This window comes from Sylvia atricapilla, chromosome 1, assembly GCF_009819655.1.
Source record: "Sylvia atricapilla isolate bSylAtr1 chromosome 1, bSylAtr1.pri, whole genome shotgun sequence".
NCBI lineage: Eukaryota > Metazoa > Chordata > Aves > Passeriformes > Sylviidae > Sylvia > Sylvia atricapilla.
Genome location: NC_089140.1, coordinates 145,911,355 through 145,926,475, shown reverse-complemented (window position 1 = coordinate 145,926,475; position 15,121 = coordinate 145,911,355). Strand labels below are relative to the sequence as shown.

The window sequence follows — 15,121 nt, the reverse complement described above, 5'->3', positions numbered from 1 at the left end:
GCAGAGAAGAGGGAAGGACTGACTCCATGAAGGGCTGAGTGCTCACGCTCCCACATCTTGTGCTCCCCTGGCACAAGTGCCCATAGGGACACCAGAATGCCCGTGGCATTCAAACCCTACAGCCGACAGCAGCTCTACTCCAGGGTTTGCTAAAAAAAAAAAAAAAAAAAAAAATTACCCCCAAGGGTCTTTTTCTGTACTGTCTCAGAATCCTGCTTGTGCACTGGCCTGCTGTGGGGGGAAAAAAGGAATACACATACATACATATATACACACACATATCTACATACAGACATCTACAGACACACACATATATACAAACACACATGTATATATATATATATATATATACAATATAAACATATATAATATCAATTAAATACACACATACACATACACTACACACACATACACACATCTACAGACACACACACATATACAAACACACGTGTATATATATATATACACATACAATATAAATATATATAATATCAATGTTTTATGTTTATTGTAGGTTCTGTGCCCTGTGGGTGACTCCGGGGGGGCGGAGCCAGGCCGCCCCCGCCGCGCGCTCATTGGCCGCGAGGGGCGCGCGGCCCCGCCCCCTCCCGCCGGCGGCGCGTGCGCGCGCACGTGGGACTGGAGGGCGGGGCCGGGGAGGGCGGGGATTGGTTGCCATGGCGGTGACGTCAGAGGGTGCCGGGGACGGGCGGCGGAGACACGGAAAGGTCAAACTGGAGGCGAGGGCAGCGAGCGCGGCGGGGCACGGCCGGGGACGGCCGCTCCGGGAGGCTCCGCGGGACCCGCCGCCCGGGCGAGGAGCCCCTCGGTCCCCGCCGCCTCCCCGCACAGGTACGGTACGGGAGGAGCGGCGCTCCGGGGCCGAGCTTGGGGCGGGGGACAGGCGGCGAGGAGGGGGCCGGGGCTGGGTCGAGCATCGGCTGTTGGAGGAGCCCGGGGTGTGGGGTCGCGGCCGGCCGTCCCCGGTGGTGGGGCAGCTGGGAGAGGTCTCCTTGCGCTGTGCGGGGTAGGACAGGAGTCCCCATCCTCCCGGTGTTCCCCCCGTGCCGGGGGACCTTCCCCCGCGGGACCCCCGGGGCTGTGACTCCCGTGACCCGCCAGCAGAAGTGTTTCTGGTTTCTTGGGGTCTTTTTTTGTGGGTTTTTTTTTGGTTTTTTTGGTTTTGTTTTTTTTTTTTTTTTTTCCCTGTGGGCCTTAGGGAGTGCTGCCCCCCGCCCTGGCCCCCAGCTTTGCATAACTTGTCTCCCAGTTGACTGTCCCTTCCTCCCTGCACTTTGCCCTTGCCCGGTGGTCTGTGGCGTGAGGGAGTAAAACTATTCAAGGATTGGGTTTTGTTTCTCCAGGGAAAGAGCTGGGTCACAGACGAGGCAGGCTGCCTAATAATATATATATATGTATATTCCTTTTTTCCCCCACAGCAGCCCAGTGCACAGCAGGATTCTGTGACAGTACAGAACAAGGCCCTTGGGTGTGATTTTTCTTTTTTAGCAAACCCTGGAGCAGAGCTGCTATTAGCATGTAGAGTTTGAATGCCACAGGCAGTCTGTTGTCTCTTTCTGCTGAAAGAATGTTTTAGAGGAGCAGCAGTGACTCATTAATAGAAAGTATTAGTTGCAGGAAGGCAAAACCAGGTGAAGTTTCTTAGTTTACCACAGACTTACTCTGTGACCTTGGATCAGTCCTCTGTTTGCTTATGAATCGGGAATAGCGGTGCTTTCCAAAAACGTCCTGTGGATAAACATACTAATGACTGTGAAATGCTTATCTGCTGTAGCAATAATGGGTAGATAGTGATGGTATTTCTATTATAGAAGCAGAAAGGCTCTAGCCAGGATGTGAACTCTAGTAGCCACACTTTAATGGAAATAAGACCTTGCTTAAAAAGACATTTAATAACCTTGGATATTGCATGATTTCCACTTCGGTCGTCTTATGCTTCATGTTTTGATGTAACGTGTGCTTTCAAAGAGGTACTATTCCACACTGCAAATACTTTATGGATGGGGTTTTTTCCCACTTCTGTTTGCCTAGGACAAACCTGTGTGGTGTCCTCTTCCACTGCTAATGAAACCTCGTGAATGTCTAATTAGCAGATTATCCCTGATAGTTCACATCTCTGAACTATGTGCTGTTTTGGCAAGGAAGTACTAAAGGGAGTGACAGTAAGTTTGTTATACCTGTAATAAAAGGCAGTCTTAGTTTTAGGAGCAGTATTTTCCACCTCACCTTATAGGATGCTCTCTGTGGAAAATCAGAAAACTTCCAGTATTTCATAAGTAGAAAACTAAATACAGGAGTTCTGAAGCTGAAGGAGTTGACTGTCGTGGTTCACACGCTGCTCCGAAGTGCAGCCACTGCAATAACAAATGGAAGCAGCCAAGCACAGAGCTGGGAGTTGCTGCTGCAAATCCTGACCTCAGTGAAATAAGTTTTCTCTCTCTACATTTTGCTTAATACTGACTTATGCAGCTAGATTACTCATATATTTTTAAAATATATTGTAGAAGGAAACACCAGGAAGAAGCACTGTTTCCCTCATACCTTGGGGATTTTTGAAAGTAATTTGAATCTGCTCAATTTAATATAAAACTTCCATAATCAGATTAATATTAAATAGGAAAGCTTTTGCGTTGAGGAAGAGGTAAGCATAACCCAGTTGGGTTTGGTTTGAGTTTTGTGGTTTTTTTTTGTTTGTTTTTTTTTTTTTTTTTTTTTTTTTTTTTTTTTTTTTTTTTGTTTTTTTTTTTGTTTTTTTTTTTTTTTTTTTAATGAACCTGAAAGCTGCTCTGGTAGAATGGCAGTTCATTGTTAATTCTTAATATGTAGGTGCCCTGGAAAAATCAAATACCCGGTTTCATAGCTACCCTTAGGCATCTTTAATTTATGCAAGCAGGGCTCACTGAGTAACTACTGTAAGTCTCATTGACCTTAGTAGGTTTGCAGAGGTCATGTTTTAAAACGGGTAAGTTGTGCTTGAACTATTTTCTCAGTAAGTATTAGGAGCAAGTGTTTGTGTACACAATTACACGCTTTTTCCAGTTCTCCATTACATTTTCTGTTTTTCTTTAGATTCTTGCTCATCTTAAAGCTCTCATTAGGAAGAAACACAGGATTTTGAAAACAAGATCTGGCTGTAGCAGAGCAGACTGCGAGGTTTTACAAACAGCCAGAAAGGCCAGTGTTGGGTTCAGAGAAACTTGGCCAGCACAAGCTGAATGTACACGAGTGACATCAGCATTTTTCTGAGCCCTTTATGCTGTTCACTTGTGCTGGTTCCCAGCAGTGCCTTGTGTCTTATGTAAGCTCACACTGTACATCCTGTCCTGCTGTTCTCATGCATGATAATTCACTGGCGTTATCTTACGGGAGGGGTTGAGAGCTGCTGCCTGTCTCAAATGTCTGCATGCAAGTTTCCTATGAGCCAGGAGCATAACAGTGTCCTAGGAGACATCTGAGGAATAACTTGGAGTGAGACACAGCTTGTCCCCTGCTCTTTTTGGTAATAGAGCTGTAACTGCTGTGAAGTCATGTGACACAGGTTTTACTGGACTGAAGCCTTGATCTGTATCATATGTAGATGGGCCACTAATGCAGTTTTGATGGCTGGTGATAAAACAGCCATAAAACCCAAAGGACTAAAGTGTCAACAGAAGCCTCGATAATACTAAGACTGGAAAATAAAGGCTTTTATTACACTGTCACTGCACACTTCTTGTTACAAGGTCTTTGGGAGGAATTGTCTTCAGATACTGATCCTTCGAACTTGTCCTTGCAGTTAGCATTTACTCATGCATAATGAAAGTACTGCCACTTGATGGGTGAAGTTGAAACAAACCCTCCATTATAATCACTAAACCCAAACATTTCTTCTGTTTTTCTTGCTTGCTAAATCTAGCTGAAACTTTCTGGCATAAAATCCTGCAGTAAAGCAATATGCATAATCTAGTTCTAAGTAAATGGAGCCCCTTATTTGAACAGTGTCTAATGTTACATACTTCAGTCTCTTTTGTTAGTGCTGTAGCAGTGTGAGGGAGCCAAATTCCTGATTACCTGTCTTGGTGAATGTGGTTGTCCTTGTCTGACTCCGTGGCTTGTTGGGAGCAGCTGGAAAGTTTCCTTTGGAGCACTGATCTGGCACAGCTGTGCACAAGGCTGTGAGATTTATAGCTCTGCAGGGGAACCACCTACAGAGGGAAGAAGGGTTCACCTGGAGGAGAAGTGCACCTGGAGAGGAATGCTGATGTTCCCTGTGGAAGTAAAGGAAATCTTTCCTGTGACTTTCCAGAGTGATCTGCTCCATACTGCACAAAACAGGTTCTCGTTGTAGTGGAGAAGCAAGAGGAATGCAAGACTTGACAAGGGGACTGGTTATCTAAAAAGGAACAAGTGCAGTCCTTAGATGCTGAACAGATCCTTTAAGTAAGCTGTTCTTGCAAGTTTAAGGACATTTATTGGCAAAACATCTAAGAGAAACTTGAGTTTTTATTTTGAGAAGGAAATTGAGTTATCGCTATTACTTTTATCGACCAAAGATGGGGATGCATGGACTTTTCCTAGTGCTTTTGTTATTTATGGAGGCTATGCAAATCTGTTTTAAAACCATATACAGGAGAATAGGCAGCAATGAAGTTGTATTTTAGAGAATTGCAGCAACTGTAAGAATAAATATAATTAAAAAAAAGGGGGAAAAAAACAGGCAAACTCCCCCAAAAAACCCCAAGCTTCAAAAGTACCTTCATGTAGCACTTCAGGATTCTGTAAGTTATATTTTATTGTGTGACAGATAGTTCTGTGAATATAAAGGTCCTCATATATGTTATCATGAATCAGTAGCTTTTTCAGTAGATGTGGACAAATAAAATGTGGTCTGGATGCTTAAATCTGCTAAAATATTTATAAGGAGTCTGGCTCTTGGAAAAAGTTTCCCACCGGATGCAGTGGGTGTCAGGTCTAAAGGTCAGCAGCAGAGAGAGTAAAGAGAAGGCTCTTTTGCATTTATTTTTCTCCAAAGTTTTAGACAAGCCTTGTGTAAAGAAGCAGAGAATCTCTTTCTTCCTAAATTTCCAAGTGCTAACAGGCATTTGCGGGTCCGTTCATACTTAAGCTGTTTCTTGCAAACTTTTTTCCTTTAAGAGGGGAAAAAAACCCCAAAACCCTCAGTGCAGTTAATACATTCGTGAACTCCTAGCACGGAAGTTCCTGGTGTAAATCATAAGAGCCAGATGGAGTTTTAAGTGACTGTCATGTACAACTTGGAGAATGAACATTCCTGATACTAATAAAAGGGCCAGATTGGAGCTACATAATTAATCCCAGCATCCTTTTCAGTGCCTGATAAGATTTGGCTGCAACAGCCATGGAGTTAATGGAGACAACTGTCAAGTCCTATGAAGCAGTGGATTGTTTGCCGAAAATAAAAATACCTGTGTGCTTACCCTGGTATGTATCTTCTGGTGATTGGTGCTCAAATTGCAGTTTAAATGAGGAAAGAAAAAGAGAGTGTGAGTAGTGGCTGACTTTGTCTTGAATCTGTCTCCCATCTTAAATACGAATGTAAATGTATTTATACATATATTTAAGATGTATAATTTATCTGCATGCATGTTATATATATAAAAGTATTTTTAAAGCAAAAGGTAAGTGTATAGGGCTTTTTTGAGTGTTACGTGGCAAAACCTTTTCTAAATTGGAGTTGATTTGAATTGAAATGTAATGCCCGGGGAGCTCCAGGAAGCAATCTTACAATGAAGTTTATTCCCTCTGTAGCAGTGTCCTGAAGGAAGTGTGCAGAAAAGTGCTAAAAAAAAAAAAAAAAAGGCTTATGAGATGGCACAAAGTCTGTGTCAGAGACAGACAGGAGGAGGAGTGGACAGATGGCAGTCAGTACAAAACACGTGAATAATCAGATTGAGAACAAGCTGAATAGACTGTCAGTATGCTGGTTGCATGCTGCTGCATTTTGAGTTTGGTGAATGTGCTGGGGATTTTTTCTGTTGTGATCGGTGTTCCATACTCCAGAGAGGTAAAAATATTCAAGTTAGAAGCATATATGAGGGTGAAAGCATGCCTACCATTGTCAGGGGAACTTCTGGGATGAGGGAAAGGTCAGTGTTTTCAAAACTATCAGGACTAGGAAACATTTAAAAATACGTTCAGGTTGTTATAGACTTCATCTGCAAGTTTATTCAGATCTACCTTCGGCGGGCATGACATGGAATACTATTAAAATGATCCAAAATCTTAGTGCCTGAACCTCTGTAATGATAGATTTATTTCTTTTTCTGAAAAGGTCTGGAAGGTAGTAAGATTTGCTCATGATAAATTGTTTACATAACTTACTTTATCTAACTTACTGGAAAGCTCTTTGGGTAGTTGTCTGGCCTGACTCTTCATTGCCTGGCTCAGTGGTCTTTTCCAGATTGTTGGTTGAATGCACTGCTGGAGTTGTGGAATGGAAAGAAGATCAGGAGGGATGGCTGCACTGGTGAATGATTGATCCTGTCCCCTCGTGCAGTTTTAAGGATTATTAAAAAAAAAACAAATCCAGAAATAGAACAAAAAAAAGCCCTCCTGCCCTACTGATTGCTACTTGAAAAGGTTATAATATCAATTTATAATAATAATAAGGTGTACGTATGAAGGAGAGTGTGTTGAGATCCAGTTATCAATAGTAACTTGGTCATGTTTATATTTGTTTCAAAATGTTCCTGCTTTTTCCTTTTTCAGTGAGTTCCATAGGCTAAAACAGTAGTGAACTCATCTAACTGGAGAATGCCCTACTTCCCAAGAAAGAGGCATTGCTTTGAGCTGGCATTTGAATGGAAGGATCACAACACACATTTCAGTTTAAAATTTATTTAGTACAGATAATTTTGCATGCCTGCAGTTATCCTTTAGTAAAAACAGTTTGCTACTTGTACAGTGTCTCAGCATGCCTCAGTCTGAACAACAGCAATAAAGTTTAACACACAAGAACGTGGAGCAGATGTGGTCTGTATTTCTGCAGAAGTGAAGGTTAGAAAGATAAAGGGAAAATGATTAAAATATTCACAAGAACTGCCCTAGATAAGATTGTTTCGTGTCTGAGGGCACAATGAGTCCTGTGGGAATGAGGAAGCTAAAAGGCTGTTTAATTCTGATGTTTCACACTGAATCAACATGTTAGATATCAAAATGATATTAATGAAATTTAAAAGAACACGGACATTTTATGTAAAGACTATAGAAATAAAGTAAGTTAGTCCAAACTAAATCCTTGGCTGTATCTGAGCTATGCGGAGAATGAGCGTTGGAGGCTTAACGTGAGTATAATAAATCAAACTGCCAGCTGAGCCTCAGAGGGCTTTATTCATGCACTTCATTGTTCTCTCTGCAGATACAGCAGGGTTCAGCCAAACGCAGGGTTGTCATTCTGCAGATGTTCAGAGTGTTTCCCAGTGTTCTGAAGACTGAGCTGGTGTCTGTGCGTTGTCCAAACTGCTCAGTTCTCTGCTCGGAGTGGCCATGCTTTGACTTTCACGGGCACTTTTACATGCAGAAATCACAGTGTGAATTTGCAGTTTTGGGTGAGTGGGGAGCTGTGTTGTGTACTGTTGATAACTCTCAGAAAAGGCTCAGATTTGTAGCTTCTGGAAAGTGCTTTTTGGCAGCAGAAGATGCCCTGCTGACCCTCTCTCTGCAGCTTGGCAGAAAATGTTCCCGAGTTTCCAAAGCACCTCTCTCAGGGTACTTGGGGTGGCTGGCACAGAGCAAGTTTTTTACCCTTCACCAAACTGTCTCCTTTCCCTATATCTTCGGGCAAACAAAATAATAAAAACAGGAGGGAGACTTAATTTAGTAAGATTGAAATGGGAAACAAAAGGATAAAAGCAGAACAGATGAAAAATTGTGTTCTGGTTTAACACATGGTGACACATCTGGTTGTTCTTACCTAGAGTTTTAAAGCAGATCTCTGCTGTTGGGCCTGACAAGTCAGCAATAGTCTCTCATTAGTGTTAGCTTTAAGGGTTCAAAGTTAAAATTGCTGAGTTTTCCATCACATCTGTCTTTTACCTCATCCTTGCTCAGGCTCTGGCTGGAGATGGGCACCTTTGTGTTGAAAGAGTTGCTTTTTCATTCTGCCAGTATTAATTTTGCTGGCTGACTGGTCCATATTTGATATGCGTCAGTATTTTAATGAACATGCTTGCAACATGCTCATATAATTAGTGTAGTGTGTTTTGTTAACTCTGTGTTTTCTGAGAGTATTTTATAGAGACCTTGTGATATTTTTTTAGCTCTGCTGATAAACTTTAACTAAATGATCTGATTATATACAGGTCATACCTGTAGATAAATATTCTTTCTCATCTTCTCCCTAGTCTGCTTCTTCTAGAGTTTTACTTATCTTAAATTACTGTACAGTAAACTTACCCAGTAAAACTTTAACTTAAGAGCAATCAATATTTCACTCCTGGAAGGACAAGTAAACACATTTTTTTCTAATAAATTTGGCTAAGATAAGAAATACTACAGGTAACTAATTTTTAATACTAGTTTGACAGGTGTATACTTTATCCCAGTACAACAAAGGCAGTGTTCAGGAATGTGTTTCTTGCTGGTGGTTCTGTGAGCATAACCCTTGGATCTCCCTGTAGGTCAAGGACAAATTTCACACAGCCCTTTGCAGTGGGATAACTAAGCTGTCTGCTGACAGGATCAGGTACTTTCAGGTCACTGGAACATCGGGAATGTTCTGGTATCAGGGAAGACAGCTTTTCTGTAACTTGCCCCTCATCTGTTCTGAATGTATCAAGGGACTATTTCAAGGAAATACTAAGGAAAGTGAAGGTGACTTCTAGGACTTTATGAAGACTGGTGTGCATATCTCCAGCTGAATGGAACTTGCAGTGTTCAAACTTGGCTCAGCTGTGGTACAAGACAGATTCTTTAACAAGGAAATCAGAGATTTTTTTTTAAAACTACTCATCTGTCCACTTTGACTTCCTTTCTTTTTTGATTACTCTAACTTGAAAAAAGAGTTGCCACATCTGATCCAATGCTTTTAATATTATGAGTTACAAAATGAATGTGGTAGTTGATATCCTCAGATATGCGATTAGGCATGGTTGTTTGGTCTTGCATTCTTCATTTAATTTCAGCTTGCATGACTGCTTTGAGTTCAGAAACCTAATTAAAATTTTATGAGTTTTTTGATTTGAACCTGGTGACTGAATGACTTGTCTTGATAAACACACTAGTTAGATCAGGGGCTGCTAAGGTGATGTTTCAATTAAGAGTCAGGTTATGCCAAATATTAACTAGAAGCAGTAAAAGCTCATCAAAGTGTAATGAATCTGTATACTTAAACATTCCTTGGTTCTAACAAACTGATGGAAGCTGTGATTCTGTATGTTAATGTGAAGTTGTTGCATATTGCAAGATCAGGGAGAAGTTTGGTTTGTTTGTTGCTCTTTCTTACACAACACGAACTTCAGAGTGAAGTTCCTTCTTGTTGTAGTTAATGATACCTGACTTCTTGCTTATATAGAAATTAAGAAACAAGACCTTTATTTGCACAGCTTGAATTGCAGTAATGTGCAATACTACTCAATTTCTCCTTAAGAGTATCAGACATCCCAGTAAAACCAAACCTCTGCTGCAGTTTTTAAAGACTGTTAATCATTAATTTATTTTTGGCGTGGGCAGGAGAAGGGGTAATATTTTCTTAAGCTGTCTTTTTTAAATGAGAAGGTAACTACTAGTTTTCTGTCAGTTTACTGGTACACTACAAATCTAGTTCTTAACAGTTTAGACAGTCTATAATCTGCTGGTAACTTGAACTATGTGGCTGTTTGCTTCAGTCATTTATTCCCCCTCTGTAGAATCAAGTTATTTTAGCTGTCTGGTTAATCTTTGCACAGATCGGACTTATGGATCACTGGAGACTGAAGCACTGTGGTGTACAGGCTATTGATAACTCTGGTGTTTTCTGTCTTCCAAGCTACTGATTTAAGTTGTAAAATATAATTAGTTTGAGATGTTGTACTTTTAAGTAATATTTTAGTTAAGTTGGTATTTGCAAGATTAAATATTAGATTTCACTTGTGAACAGAGCTTGACAGAGTTTGCTGGCTATGATACTTTGTTTCTTGCATTTAAGTGGAGCCTAAGGCAGCTTATGCAAGAGTGATGAGTTTTAGTGCTTGAGTTTATTGTATACAAATTACTGGAAGCCTGTGTTTGCAGCATTTCCTTCGGTGTGTCTTTGTAGGTCCCTTTGTGTAGGTTAACTTTTAGCAATTTTCACAAAACCCTGTTCTAGAAATGCTACTGCTGATTCTTTTTGCTCTAGCACCAGTTGATTTGAATGCTTCACATTGAAAGGAGATTACAAACTGCACATGAAATTGATTGTTTTTAATGGCATTGATTGCTCAGAGGAATTTTTGGGATGTTTTAACAGCATTTCTGTTGAGCTAATATGGTCTCCACTGGACTGTGCTTGAGATGCTACAGTTACAAATCACAGAATGGTTTGTGTTGGAAGGGACCATCTCGTTCTAACCCCTGCCATAGGCAGGGACACTTTCCATTACACCAGCTTGCTCAAAGCCCCATCCAGCCTGGCCTTGAACTTCCTGACTGAGAATTTGCAGTTGGTCACTCAGATAAAGAGTAGAAACAGTAGGTATCTCTAAAAATTGCTTTCAGTAACTCGTCCTGCACCTGCAGGTAAACACCTCAGAAGAGGCTGTGGAAGATAACTAATTTCAGAGTTTAGTCAGTGCCCAAACACATCGGGAGTTTTCTTCAGTTACTTGTCCTACTTTGTTTGGCTTTTTAAAAAGCAATTGAAGCAAATGGTAATGGTTGTGGAACGTTGAGTGAATTTTTTAGCTCTTTCAACAGGTGAAGTAAGTCTTAAGGACTTGTAGCATCCATGCACTTCAAACCTTTTCCAGGGAACATCCTCTGGTTCATGAACTGAGTATGGCAAGATTCCTATGAAGAGAATATGTTTGCTTATTTTTTCTGTTTTTGTAAACATTTTTCATATGTGAATATGGTGAAATGACGTGGGCAGCTTGCTTCTTTTTTTTTTTTTTTGCTGACTTGTTAAACGAGTTGATACCTAGCTTTAATCAGCTTTTATTTCAGGCTCTTACATATAAAATAAAATCTTTTGTGCAGAAACTCCATATTTAATGACATTTTTGTCATTAAAATGACATGTGGGACCTCTGTTCTTGGGCTTGGCCTGCATCACTCATGCTAATTCTGCAGAGCTGTACCCTTGACCTAATGAAGTAACTGATGCTCATGTGTCAGCAGCACGTGTACCATTTCCAGTCAGTGAAGGGGGATAGAACCACATCCTTGGGTAGTGGTTTTCACAGATACTTTTCAGGAATATTAATATCCAGAAACGTGTTATTCCAGCAAAATCTTCAGGGGAATTTTTGCCTGAAGTGGTTTTAGGTGCGTTTGACTACTCAGGTTTTTGTTTATTCTTTTGTTCTTTTGGACTGCCTTGGCCTCCCCAAGGGCCGGGTGCTTTTGGGACTAACCTGCCCTGTACCAAGTACTGGCAAGTGGAGCATTGGGAACACAAAACAGACTTGGGACTCCTTCCAGCATTTAGGAAAAGTGATTGCTGTGGAATTGCTCAGCTGATTTCCATAGAGGTGGAGTCTGCTGACTGTGTTTGGCACAGAAGCCTGTGGGAAGAGCTCCATGTTAATGTGCAGTGTTAACAAAAGAAGCTGAAGGACAGTGTTCAGACTTGCAGTGGGGATAAACTTTGATGCAGAGAGTGAAAAGCAACTTGATCTTTCTCTGCTGATTTTTTTTTAAATGTCAGGTTCCTCTTGCAAGGCAAGGAAGTATTGAAGCTGCATCTAAATGGTTGCAAAGTTTAATATTACCTTTAAAGAAGTGTGATTTTGCCAAATTCATCTTTTGTTGTTTACTCTTTCTCTGAGATCTAAATCTTGCTCACATTGTTCCCCACTCAAAATGTTGATACCAAATGTCTTAAGAATTTATCTTTTTAGGGAGCTGGGAGAAGGGAATGTTCTGTTGTGGTTAAACAGTTCACCTGTCTTGGTTTAGCACTGTATTGTCACCACAACAGACAGTCCTGGCCTCTGCAGTTCATTCATGTCAGTGCTGAGGATCGAACAGCTCTCCAGTGATTGTGATCATCTACCTGCTGTTGCAGAAAACTCATCTTTCTCTCTCTTTTTTTTTTTTTTTTTTTTTTTTTTTTTTTTTTTTTTTTTTTCCCCAGGATTATTTTGCAGCTAATATAGTGGTTATACAAGTAACTTGCATCATGAAATCCAAAAATTCCTGGAGCATTAGAGGAAGTAGGAATCCCTCAGCTGGAAGACAGAGAACATGACTACCCTTCTGTCACAGTGCTTTTACCATATTCAATTTAAACCATCCTGAAAGTGTACCAGTAGTCAAATGCAGTGGTGTGAGTATTCTTTTCATGGTTTTGGAGCAGTCATTGTGCAACAGCCTCCCTCATTAAGATAATTATAAAGCAATAGTAAGTTGCATTAAATGATGTTCTTGTTGCGCAGTTGTTTTTTGTTTGAGGTGCAACACAATTCAGCTGCATGTAATTGTTATATTCTTGTATTACTCTGTACTTCGCAGAGCTAGTAAAAATTGCTTCAAGATCAACTTGAGAACAACTGTGTGTTGTTATCCCCAGAATGCCTGTCACTGTAGGCTGGGTACTGGCATTCTTTGCTGCTGATCTTGCTGAACATGCAAGTCATGTTTGGGAAAATCACAATTGAAGCAAGTGCTTCTAGACTTCACTGATGGATTTGGTGAATGGATATTTAGACCTTAGGCAGGATTAGAGCCTGTTCTGAAGTAAGATAGCCTGGGATATGTGTAGTTTAAATGTTGTCTTCAGCGCAATGTTTGGTTTCACAGATCTCCTCCCATTGCACTACACTTACCCACTAATGTGGGCAGAGGGTTGCGGTTTGTGTTTTTTAGAGGACTGCTTTAGTTAGTTAACCAGAAGGTGTGAAAAGCATCAGTCAACGCAAGGAAGAGAGTTCATTTTAGCTACTAATCTTGATAAAATTGAGTAGCTCTCATTGTTAGTTTGAAACGTGGTGACAGCATGGGAATTTCAGGTTTGCTGTACCAAACCTCAGGATTTTAATGCCAGGTAGTGATCTAGGTTTCCTCTTCACCGAGCTATTTGTCAATTTAAGCATTGAATTGTAGCTTAAACTGCATTATTGTGGGAATGAGTTGTAGGAACCAGTCCTTCTACTCCTAAGTTACTTCTAAACTGTTTGTTTACTGTAAATGGTTTAATTTTGATTATTTGCTGCATTTGTAGGGTGACTGAAAAATAGTTCGGGTCATACTGTCCATCTTCAGTATTTAGTTTATGATGGTTTAAAAAGCTGTATTCAGTACTGGGAGGAAACAAAAATGACATTTGCTGCGGAAAAAAACAGAGACTGAAAATTTGTAGTCAGTCCTTAGCTTAAGGCATCCCTATATACTGCTTCAGAGTAACATTTTAAAATTTTCATATTCAAAATAGCGTATTGTAGGAAACATTCTGCTGCCTTTTTCAAATTTGGGGGAGTTCCTGTATGCAAGCCAAGTAAAAATATCTTTCATATTGCTTGTTCTTTAATACTCTGGCATAAAATTATAATCTTGAAAGGTTATTTTTCTGTAAGAACATTGAATCATCTACAGAGGTGACATGGGATAGTGCTTGGCAGCATATTTAAATACAGTAGGCTTAGGTATGCAACTTCTTTTATCTGTAACTTACTTTTTAAAATATTTGGCATCAACTGATAAAAATAGTGTTAACATCAAATATTTGTGATTTCAGAACTGTTGGACCGACTGGCAGTGGAATCTATTGATAACACCTGGTTATTTATAGAAAAGACTGTACTGGTGTAATCTATGAATAGTTCTGTATCCAATATTGAATTCATTATGTCTGAGGACAATTATGTGAACAAGGCTATAGTTGCTGGAAGCATATTACAGGAATTAATGAGATTATGGAGTTGCAAGTGTAATGGTCAGAAGAGGCTTCTGGAGGTCTCTGGTCCAACCACTCATGCAGAGCAGGAACAGAAATAGCACTGAGTGAGAAAAGTCATGGCTTTGACCCCTGAAGCCATGAAAACCCCTGAGAACAGCAAACCCGTGGCCTCCATGTGAAATATGTGCCTGCTCTTCACCACCCTCTGAGAGAAAAAGATTGTCATTGTGTCCAGCCTGAAAGCTTTGCTTTCCTGCCCTGAGCCTGGGATGAGGTTTGTTTTGGCCCCACATTTGGGCTTATTCATGTGTGTTTATGTTTGTGGAAGTGCTGCCATTCCCTGTGTGAGCGCTCTCTTTCCTGCTCTCCTCCACTTCCCGATCCCCTGCCAGTTTGCTGAGGGTGTGCTCTGTCCCACTTTCCTGTGTGCTCGTGGGTGTTTGGAGCTCTGGGATGGCCCCTGGAGTCCCACCTGACTGAGATGCAGCTGGGTGTTCATCTGCTGGTTGCAGCTGTGTGACCCAGAGATCTGGCCAGTTTTCCAGGCCAGCTTCTCTTCTGTTCATGGAGCTCTGGGCATCTCAGCTTCCAGGTGAGTCTGTGGTGGGACACCTGTCCTGAAAAGTTGTCCTGAAGTCAAAGAACATTCTCTGGTCCATTCAACTTTCATCAGAGCCCCCAGGAGTTGAGTACTCTCTGCCTTTGATAAATATTTGTTAACTCCTTAAGATTATCAAAACTAATTTCATCTGGACTTTATCCATGTTCCTTCCATAAGCTGATGGGACTCTGTACTTTTGCATTCTCAGGCACAGGGATGGTGGGAACTCTGAATGCCATGATTCTTTAGTAGGTGACAACACTCAGAGGCACATGGTGTGATTAATGGGGTATCCTGTGTTTCATGATCCTGATGGATCCCTTCAAACTCAGCATATTCTATAGATCTTGTGGTAATTCTCTGTAGAATACGGAAAAAACCAAAACTAAATTAGTAGTTAGTAAGCAAAATTTATAACAGTCAGTATGAAAATCAAAAATTATTTTCATTATTTAGAAAAACAAGTC

The 15,121-nt window shown here is 40.8% G+C and overlaps 1 long non-coding RNA gene across 1 annotated transcript; it reads left to right on the top strand.

Annotated features, from left to right (window-relative positions):
• The first annotated feature begins 706 nt into the window (after positions 1-706).
• Positions 707-12,696, top strand: LOC136372042 (uncharacterized). The gene is made up of 3 exons (XR_010745438.1): positions 707-852; positions 5,350-5,460; positions 12,293-12,696. It is a non-coding gene; the product is annotated as an uncharacterized lncRNA (long non-coding RNA).
• Positions 12,697-15,121: the final 2,425 nt, after the last annotated feature.